This window comes from Salminus brasiliensis, chromosome 13 (assembly GCF_030463535.1).
Source record: "Salminus brasiliensis chromosome 13, fSalBra1.hap2, whole genome shotgun sequence".
In the NCBI taxonomy this organism is placed as follows: Eukaryota; Metazoa; Chordata; class Actinopteri; order Characiformes; family Bryconidae; genus Salminus; species Salminus brasiliensis.
Genome location: NC_132890.1, coordinates 36,589,301 through 36,600,808, shown reverse-complemented (window position 1 = coordinate 36,600,808; position 11,508 = coordinate 36,589,301). Strand labels below are relative to the sequence as shown.

Here is an 11,508-nt window from a genome sequence, read left to right as displayed (position 1 = left end):
ATTATTTAGATGAGGGTCGTACAGTAATCTGAACAGTGTGGATGGGATTGATGGGATCCTCTGAGACAGTGCAAACACTGTAGTGGTGGGAGAGTGGACACAGCTTGACCAACATTGATGGCTAACTCTATCTCGCGGTTTCCGGCCAAAGCCAGGGCCGGGTAGCCCCCTTAAACTCTAGTCTAAGGCTGCGGCCCAGCTGCACACTATTGCTACAAGGCAGGGATGGGCAATTCCAGGTCTTGGAGGGCTGGATTCCTCAGTTTCCACAGTTTTGTGCATTACCTGCTCTGGCACACCTGATTCGACTCACCTGACAAGTGCCAGGTTGAGTAGGTCTGTTAGAGCAGGGGGATCAGCGAACTGTGCCGGATGACGGCCGCTGTTTCCACCCTCCTGGACGTGTTTCCATGGTGATTGGATGCGCGAAATACTGTAATGCTAACCTGGGATATAAAAAGTGGGACAATGCTTACCTGAGACAATGCTAACAATGCTAACCTAGAACATAAAAAGGTGGACAATGCTAAGGGATGGTAACCTAGGAAATATAAAGTGGGACAATGCTAACACTGCTAACCTAAGACAAAAAGATGTACAATGCTAACTTGGAAAAATGCTAAAAGTGCTAACCTTGGACATATAAAGTGGGACCGTGCTAACAGTGGTAACCTGAGACAGTGCTAACAATGCTATCCTAGGGTGTGGAAAGTGGGATGGTGCTGATAATGCAAACCTGGAACAATGCTAAAAATGATAACCTAGGACAATGCTAACAATGCTAACCCATTACATAAAAAGTGGGACAGTGCTAACAATACTAGCCTATTACATAAAAAGTGGGATAATGGTAAAAATGCTAACCTGGGACAATGCTAACCCATTACATAAAGTTCTGATCTGTGTTCTACTAACAGGAAGTGATGAAACGTTGCTATGCCAACGTCATACGTCACTGCAAGTTCTCCAGGTGCTCTCACAGCTACACTTGCATCGTTTTCCGCCATTTTTTTCCTAATAACTGTTCCAGACGTTAATAGCTGCTCCTGTTCTGTTTTTCTACATTTGACAAATGTTTACGTATCAGCTAAAAATATGTACATGAAAATAAGGGATATTGACTCCAGCCCACACTTCCTGTATTTATTCATTCTTACTTTATATATATATATATATATGTGGCTTCTGGCTGGTGGTGGATTTGAAGAGCCTCTTCAGCTTGTATTGGTGCGTTCTGCTGGGCGAGACACACTTAACTGCTGCATGGAAGTCAGACAAGTTTGCTAAAAGAAATTTTTAAAGGACTGGAAGTGAAATGAAATACGGTGATCTCTATTTAGATTAATATTCAATAAAAACTTTACGTTTCAATTACGCCTAACTCCTGATTACGGTTCCAGAGCTACCCTGCGCACAGTGGAACCCCTGCAAGTCTGCAGAGTTATGAAGTTAAAAAGCTCAGCTTGACTGCAGACTAATTAAAGCCTCGTGCTGTTTTATGGTGGGACGTATGGAGCTGTAGGGCTCTGAACCCTCTGTCTCTGACTGGAGAGGAGAGGTGGCTGCAGCCTGGCCACACTGTTCAAGTCAGTCATTCCCACACAGCATCCGACCCCACACACTCTCACACACTTACATAAATAAGATGAACACATGTACATTGAGAGGGGGTGTCAGTACTTTGACTCCCGCTGTTCGGCCACTCCTGCGTTGTTTGGGCTCGTGCTTGGGGTCACTGTCCTGTTTTTAGCAGACTGAGGCAGGTTGTCTTCCATTATTGTGCACCATCCAGCCGTCCTTCAGTTTTAACAAGATGCTCAAGTCCTCTTCCAGAAAGTAAGCACGATGCTTCCACTCTCGTACCCTCGACAAAATGGTTTATTTTTGACCACAACCCCAGACATGTGATGGGATTATTATTCTTCAGTAATGGTCAGCTACCTTCCCATACAGGCCAGTGTCCTGACCCGTCCTATCCCCCCGACTGTTCCATGGGCTAAAATCGTGCACGTGATTAATTGCCCTTCTTCACACGGCTGTCATACTCATATACCAGATTAAAATTTATCAAAAGATGTTTATTGATCTTTACTGAGACATTTTTTCCGATAAAGTGTCACTAATTAACTTTATTTATTAAATATGAATCAATAATATAATGCTGTTCTTGCTACGCTGGCATATAAAGCTGTAACCAGTAATTATAATTATTATTATTATTATTATTATTATTATTATTATTATTATTATTATTATTATTATTTTAATTATATAATTATTTTAAAATAATCCAAAAATAAATAAATCAAAAATAATGAAAATAAACAACTACCACTAGATAAAACACACTGTGAAGGGAGGTGTGTGTGTGTGTGGGGGGGGCTCAGCTGGCTAATTAGTAGAATTTTAGTAGTAGCTTATTAATATTAATATTAGTAAGCTACTACTAATATAATATAATATGATATAATAATACTACTAATATAATATAATGTTATTAATAATAGCATATTAGTTAGTAGCTAATATAGTCGAGGGGGTGGACCAGCTCACCTGGCTAACCAGTAGCATGCTAGCTAATACAATCCAAGGGTGATCAGCCCGACTGGCTAACTAGTAGCATGTTAGTAGTAGCTTAATATTAATATTAATAAGCTAATACTAATATAATATACTAATATAGTTTACTTAATAATAGCATATTAGTTAGTAGCTAATACAGTCGAGGGGGTTGAGCAGCTCAGCTGGCTAACCTGTACCATGCTAGCTACATCGGTTGGCTAACGTATCGGGCCCTAAATGGTCCTTCTGTAAGATGACCTCAGAGGGGACAGGATGTGTCACGGCACCGGCACTCGTTCACTCCAGTTTCAGACGCTACACTGTAGATCCCTCAAAGGTTTAAGGCCCATTCTTGTTTATGGCAGGGCAGGGTTTTAGGATGCAGCTTCACAGCGATCCTCCTCACAGTGGATGCAGCAGTGCTCCAAAAACGTTGACTTAATGTATTTTATAAGTAAAGGTTATTTTGAGGTCTGTTTCCTTCACATTATCTCTAATTGTCTTCGAAAATTTGCTTTTTGGCCTTAATTTTCACACTTCTCCATCAGAGTCACAGTCTGGCTAATGGGGCTTAAATTAAGAGGGTGATGATGGTACTTATATTAAGAGTCTTTTATCCAGAATAGGCAAAGTTTTCAAAGATTTACAGGTAAAAGCCAATTATGAACCAATTATGTCCTCGTTAAGGCAGGACCTTAATTTGTGTAAACTTGCATTTTTTAATTAGTCATTTTTAATAGGCTTTTCTTTTTTACATCAGGAGTTTCGAGAGCCAGTCACATATACACTATACATATGCACATATAGTCTCAAAAGTTTGTGCACCCTTGTCCAAATGACACATTTTGTCGTTTGTATCTCAGCTGTGTTCAGTTGTAATTAGTAAAGACAGTCAATTAAATTTACATATTTTATAAAGTTATATTCAATTTCTCTGTCTCTCATAACATTAAATATCAGATAACGGTCCAAAGTATACCTCAATCGTCCTCAGCAGACTGAGGACCTAAAGAGACAATGAAGCTTTTGGAATGGCCCTCAGAGTCCCCTGACGAAAACCTCATAGACAGTTTGACAGGTGGAAGCTGGCGATTGGTGGAGGTAAAGGTGACGTTGCATTAGAGTCCACTGTTAGAACTTTGGCTGAAGCTTTCATAACTACAGACCTTCTGCAAAGAGGAATGGGGAACAATTCCAACTACAAGAATGACAAGAAGACTTTTTGCACTGGCCACTAAATCATTTACATATTAAATAAATAAATAAATAAAATTGTGTAAAATTGTGCTTTAGGACTTGCTGAGAATATATCACTGTGTATGTATTAGTCACAGACTCCTGTAAGATGTTCATCACCCTCTGATTGGCTGTTATATAGAAGCCTTTGAAGCGTCAACAGCTCATAGTGAGGGAGTCTAGCCAGGCTCAACTACAGACCACCCCCCCCCCACACACACACACACACACATACGGAAAGGCCAGATTTAACACCGTGCTACATCTTAAACTCCCAAGAGAAACAACGAGAGATGTCATTGTATCCCCTAGTTAACGCACCGTCAATGTGATTTACATAAAACTCCACATGGACAAAAGTATTGGGACACCTGCTCATTCCCTGTTTCTTCTGAAAATAAGAGTATTAACAGAGCTGATCCTGCTCCTGTTGGAGTAACTGTCTCTACTGTCCAGAGAAGAAGACTTTCTACTAGATTCTGGAGGAGGAGCATTGCTGTGAGGATCTGTATCAAACAGCTGTCGACACAGCGCAACACTGTGTGAAAAACTGTGTGAAAATGCCTGTAAGCGAATCTCTATGGGTTAATTTAATTTAATATAATAATTAAAGTAAAAAAACAAACAAACAAATTAGGATATAAACATTCCTGTTCTGTAACTAATTTGTATAAGCACAGTCTGTCAGGTCTCATCTGCCGGGGCATTCCAGGATCAACCCTCCCTTTAGCGGTTAATCTAACTAAAATGAGCTGCTGCTCTGCAGGTGGTCTTCTCCCTCCAGGCTCGACTACATCTGAATAAACATCCTGATGCAGAGAGAGAGAGAGAGAGAGAGAGGGGAGAGATGAGACCTGGATATTAGATGATGCCATCTGAGACTCTTGGTGCGCTTTGAGAGGAAAGTGTCAGTTTGGCCGTACGAGAAAGGCGGACAGAGAGAGAGGGAGAGAGGGTGGGCCCCCAGCATGGAATTCTGACCTGCAAATTTTGGCTGACAAGCTAAAACCTTGTATCTTCAAAATGGAAGCTTTACAGGAGAAGGACAGAAAACTTCTTAACTTTCAATAGATTTTAGTCCAGGTCATGTTTGAGAATTTCTACAGGTCCATTCATCATGAAAGCTGGACACAATGTAAAGAACAACTGCCGGATTATGTCAAAAAGCATCAAATTATGATTATAATTATTGCAAATTATTATAAGACAAACATCTAATTAGATTTGATTAGTCGTGTATTGATGTATTAATTCATTAGACTCATTGATTACTAATTAGCCTGAATACACAAATGCGAGTCTATAAATTATGTACACAGAAGTGGAATACATTAAAAGAAATATTATATAAATATATACAATTATAAAATATATCAAATATATATGTTATTTTATTGTGTATATTTATTTATTAATTTATTTATTTAATTAATTTCTACCCTATAAGTTATAGCATAAACAAGAGTGCATTGAATTAAATGCAATAATTGAGTCAGTCAATGTAGTTGAATAACAACTTTTATTAATTATTAATTCAGTCAAATTCAGCTTCTGTTCCAATTTACTAAACTAAACTGAAGGTTTCTTCAGGAAATTTTGAATTCCAGAGAGCAGAACTAGGCCAGCACAGTTGTCTGTTAGCTGTTAACTGAACTGGTACACTGTTAAAGGTATCAGATCCTTGATGAACTTTTGGAGGGTCTGTGAAGGAACCTCTTCTGGTGCTTTGAAGAACCTTTAAAGAAACATTTTCTTCTAAAACAATGTTCCTGAAGGTTCCTCAAAGCACCTTAAGACGTTCCTCCACAGTTTTCCATGAAATAACCTTCACAGATTCCTCAATGATCTTTTTTTTTTTTTTTAACAGTGTAGTTAAAAGTGCAGTTTGAAAGGATGTGGTGGTGCTTCAGGTGACTCTGAGGCTAGCCTTTACTCTCCCAATGCTGGTATATATATAATGTAATAGGACGTGTAGGTAGGTATTAGGGGTTGGTTCACACCATGCTATAGAGCTGTCTGCTGCCCCCCGAGGTAATGACTACAACCTGTAGTGTGTTAATTAAACAGTATGTTAGCATGTTCAGTGCGTTTCCACACACACACACACACACACAGCTTTTTATATTAGGCTGAACGATGGTGGGAAAATATGATGATAAGTCAGTGAATTAATTAACAGATAATTAATGAGATTAATTAAGTTCTCAGGCTATATGTATTCTTTCTCCCAATCTGATTTTGCCAGTGAAATCATTCATTCGTAGCGCCCCCTAGCACTAGAAGTGCTCCCCACACTAGGAGGGTAAGGACCTAACACATGCCTCCTCTGGTACATCTGAAGTCAGCCACCGCCTCTTTTCAGACTGCCACCAATGCAGCATCAAGCAGGCTCAGAGTAAAGCGCCAGGTCCCCAGCTCCAACACCAGCTAACAGACGCCTGTACCAGCCAGCATCACATGATGAGTCTTTATCGTTTCTATACAGTTCTTCAATCTGTAGGCTCCGCCCTTTCCACTGCATCTCATTCCCAGATGGTACGTGACTCTCATCTGGAGTTACGAGGCTTTAAAGACGGGTTGAGAGACTGGTCTCTGTCTCTCGCCGTGTCTAACTGGTGGATATGAGTGTCCGCTCTCTGCCTCTTGTCTGTGATCTTTGGATTCACACGTCTTCTGACTTTTGCCATTTATAAGCTGTTTCATTCGTACATTCCACTGCTTTTGTGAAGCTGAGACTCTGGTAAACCCATTTCACACAGCTAAAGAAGTCGTCCGTATGAGTGAAGGCGTGTTTTCACTGGATATATGAAGATTTTTTGCAATCTAACTTCAGTTTGTCGGGTTTAGGGTCAGAGTATCTGTTCACTCAGTGCTCTAAATCACACTGGGTCTCGTTATATATAGAGAAGATATGAAGATATATAAGAGGATATGCAAAACGTTGAGAATCTGACCTCAGACTCCAGAGGGATGAAGGAAATACTGTAGAAGAATCTGCTGTTGGCTGAAGGTTCACTGCATTCTCTATTAAGCAGTTCTACTTGATCTGAATACTCCCGGTGAATTTCCATCTCCATGCATCGCGGTGTGTTTTAGACTCCTGCTCTAATCAAAGCTGCTCTTTGGTAGCGCGCCCAGTGATAAACAGTTGTGTGCTTCTGTTTGGGTTCAGTGAAACGGCAACAAGCGCTTTGCGGGCCGTGTCAAAGAACGCTTCGGTGCTGGATTCCTGAGGGGCCAAAACCTCACACGCGAGAGCTTTTCGCCTGCTGGACAATCAGCACGGCTGACCTCCTGCCAACAAGGGCCTGTACACTGTGCCGTTACTCCTGTCGCGCAGGAGAGCCCCTCCCACCCGCGGGCATGCCAAGCCAGCCGCGATTTGCAAAGAGGTCAACATTTTTGATTGAATCTGACTGTGAGACAGAATTGCAATGATGAAACTGGAAAAGGAAAAATAGTTCTGCTAGTTTATTTCTCTTTCTCTCTCTCTCTCTCTCTCTCTCTCTCTCTCTCTCTCTCTCTCTCTCTCTCTCTGGCAATCAAAAGAGTATTCACAGGCTAGTGCTGAACCGTATATATGAGCTATGCTGATATGCAGGTATTTAGAGTTCTAGTTTTAGCAAGTTTGCTTGCCAACATTAACTGATGCACCTGCAGTGGGTGTTCTGGCTACTTTAGAAGAGTAGATGAGCTAAAAAACATTAGGAAGCTAATGAAGAAAATAATAATTATATCATAGCAGCGGTGCAGGGCTGGGTTGTATTAGACCAGGAGTGTAAACATGTGGTTCATGAGTCTGAACCGGCCCGCTAAATACATGTTCTCATCAGCAACTTTTTTTTAATGAAATAAGTTTATTCACACTGACACTGTGGACATGAACACTGATAGTCTGACTCCACAGCAGATCCCATCAGAATCCCTGTATTTATTATTCACCCTTCATAACCGTTGAGCAGCATTTCACCGGAAATCAGCCTCGTTCATTTCATCAACCCATCCGCAGCAATAAACACACACACCCACTCACGGTAGTGATTTGGGCATTGAGAACACACACCCAAAGGGATGAGCTGTTTGTGTCCTACACTGTGTGGAGTTTATTGAATGTCATCCACAGCATTTGTTCCTGCAGAGATGGTAGCGAGCACATTTAGAGCTTTTTAGTGAAGCCTGAGGTCAAAACTAACACTAATTCCAGTGTGACTGATTGTTACCTGTGTTTCCTGAGTGTTTAGTGAGTAGTGTGAGCATGATAGCTTACTTTAGATGCTCTATATAATAATAATAATAATAATAATAATAATAATAATAATAAATTCAATTCAATTCAATTCAATTTGATTTATTTAGCGTTTTTACAACAAATGTCGTCACAAAGCAGCTTTACAGAGATCCGAGAGCCGAGCCTCTTTTGAGCAAGCTGGCAGCAACAGTGGCAAGGAAAAACTTGAGAGGACTCTAAAGTGGAACACGTCCTCCTCAGGTCGACAATGATGAATAGTAAGAATTAAAACAAGATTAAAAACAACAACAAAACTAAACTAAATTAAGAAAAATAAAATGATAAATGTGGCATCAAGCCAATCAAGATGAAAATAACAATACAATAACAATTATTATTTATTTATTTATTTATTTATTGAGTGTCCTGCTATGCAAAGAACAACTAGACCAGGCAAATAGATCTTCAAGTTGTAGTGGCTCTGCATAGAGTCATTGCCTTTATTTAAAAAATTATATATATATATAAATATATAAATATATAAATTTTTATAAATATATAAAAAATAATAAGAAATGTTATTCATTATATAAGAAAATATATAATATATATAAAATATATAATATTAATAATATTAATAATAATAATGTATCACATATATAATAAATAATACGAAATGTATATATATATATATATATATATATATATAGATATATATAGATATATATAGATATAGATAGATAGATAGATAGATAGACAGATTTTATCAGTATTTCCTCAGACCAGCTCAAGGCCATGTCTAGGCTTCACAATCTGTTATTCAATAAGTTATTTGTCCTTCTCGTATCCAGGCAGCTTGAATAGCAGGATTTTAGGTCCTTCCACCTGCACACAGATGTGCGGAGTCATAATGTCCCCCTGCCAGGAGCGAACACAATGCAGTGAAGGTAGTATGTGTCCAAGGCTCTCCAGTGAAATGCCAGGCTTGGCCAGTGCCTGATTAAAACCGGCAAGCACAAACACAGAGGTTTGCTTTAGCTGCTAGAACGGTGGTGGATCTGCGGTGGGCTTCCAGCTGAACTTTCACAGCGGGCTGCTTTTCAGCTCGGGCCGTCGGTAATTCTCAGCCTCTGTTCTTCTCCTCTGTAAAGCATGGTTTAATCACAGGGGAACTGTGAGTTTTTAATGTGAATCGAGAACATTTGGGCATATAACTTTAATGAGTGCGTATTTGCAGAGTTACGAGGCTGAACGGCGGTTCAAGATCAGCCTGCGACATCTTAAACAGCTGGCACCGCCGAGACGTCATTTGTTTTGTATTACAGTTATCTGCTGGCTGCCATTGAAGTGCCGCTGAGTCAGGGAGCGCTATATAATGGACCAGTGGATGAGAAAGAGAGAGAGAGAGAGAGAGAAAGACAGAGAGATACTCCATGCTGATGATACACCGGAGAGAGCTAGACTCAACAGCCATTACTTTGGGCTGTGTGCTTACATGCAGGAAAATAAATGCATGCACAGGCAGTCTGCAGAAGGCTCTAAATAATGTGCGTACGGCTCTCGCAGCCCTGGCTCAAAGGTTACTGAAGTGCTGCTGGCGCACCGGGCTTTCCGGACAGGCTAATTTCACCGGCTCCGTCAGACTCATTCGAACTTTTCGTGGGTGTGGAGTGTTTATTTACTGCTTTTCCTTTACATGAGTTTCCCTCTGAAAACAAACGACTTTCACTGGCCTTCCACCATGTGGCGTTTAGAATGAAGGGGTTCGAACCTTTACTAGCCCTCAGTAGAGCAGTTTCGTCAGCCTCTGGCAGCTGTGCATGGCTGTAGGCCTGTTTTGCCACTGGTGTTGGAGACCGATAGAATATGACTTCCACCTTTTAACACACATCACATCCAAGCAGTGAACACATACACACTAGTCAGCACACACACACACACACACACACAGAGGGTTAAAGGCCTTGCTCAAGGGCCCAACAGCAACAGTGCCACTGCTGTGCAACAGTGCCACAGCCCTAACCACTGCCTCCTCCCTGCCACCCCAATAAGGCAACACTGGGTGAGGGTCACGTCCCAAACCACTGCTAAACTAAACAGTATGTAAAAAACTGCACCGCTCTTCAAAGTGCATTCAGCACCACTGTCTGAAGAGTCCAGATGTATGATGTTTGGGACGCTGCCAATTTGCCATCACCCACTGCTTTTTTGCCTTGTGCCTCAGTCAAGTGCCAATTTTGAGTTTTAATTTTCTGGCTTTTCCATAAAGGTGTTTATAGAAATGTGAAAGGATCTAATGTGTCAGTGATGAATCAACACAGCCAGTACTCTAATCACCCACTTAGTGGGACCCAATTAGGGCCAAGGATAAGGTTAGGTTGTGGGTTGAGGTTGAGGTTAAGGTTAGGATTAGGATCAGGGTTGGGGTTAGGTTGTGGGTTGAGGTTAGGATTAGGATCAGGGTTGGGGTTAGGGTTAGGGTTAGGATCAGAGTTAGGTTGTGGGTTAGGCTGGGTTAGGTTGTGGGTTGAAGTTGAGGTTAGGATTAGGATTGGGGTTAGGGTTAGGTTTTGGGTTGAGGTTAGGATTGGGGTTAGGGTTAGGTTGTGGATTGAGGTTAAAGTTAGGATTAGGATAAGGGTTAGGTTTTGGGTTGAGGTTGTGGGTTGAGGTTAAGGTTAAGGTTCAGGTTAGGATTAGGGTTAGGGTTAGGTTTTGGGTTGAGGTTGAGGTTGAGGTTGAGGTTAGGATTAGGATTGGGGTTAGGGTTAGGTTGTGGGTTGAGGTTGAGGTTGAGGTTAGGATTAGGATTGGGGTTAGGGTTAGGTTGTGGGTTAAGGTTAGGATTAGGATAAGGGTGTAGGATTAGGATTAGGAAAACAGTCGGACCCAGGTTCATCCGTTCACCACTTTTCCTTACTTTGCTTGGATACAAACACTGAAGCAGTGAAGAACAGCACTTTCTGACAGAAAGACATTTCACAGTGCAGGAACTCCTGTAGACAAGAAGCCGCTCTCATAGGAGCAGGTTTTTGGCCACGCAGATGAGAAGTTGAACCAATTATGCAACCTCACATACGGCCCTGAGACTGGATATCATTCACACCTGCAGCAGACTGCACCAGAGTCCGCTGGAGGCGAACCCCAGACCTGCGATTTTAGGAGAGGCCAGAGTCCGGTGCTCTGGACCGCTCCTAGCCTTAAAAACAGCTTTCACACTTACTGTGACCAAACGTACTGAACTGTACAGACGTACTGAAGCGCTCCTGGGTCCGAAAAAACCCTCGTAAAACCCCCAGTATTCCACCTCCACCAAACGTCTCTCGTCATCCACCAAACCCAGATCGGTGTGTGGATCTGCCAGAGAGTGAGGCGTGATTCCGGTGAGAGTGTTTCCACTGCCCCAGACTCCAGTGGCATGAGCTTTAGACTTGGCATTGCACACGGTGATCTTAAGATGGGGTGCGGCGGCTGCTCCTGAC

At 41.5% G+C, this 11,508-nt stretch overlaps 1 protein-coding gene across 4 annotated transcripts in view; it reads left to right on the top strand.

Moving 5' to 3' along the window:
• cntn5 (contactin 5) overlaps positions 1-11,508 on the top strand; it is a 324,354-nt gene that overhangs the window by 120,651 nt on the left and 192,195 nt on the right. The gene's annotated exons all lie outside the window — the stretch shown is intronic.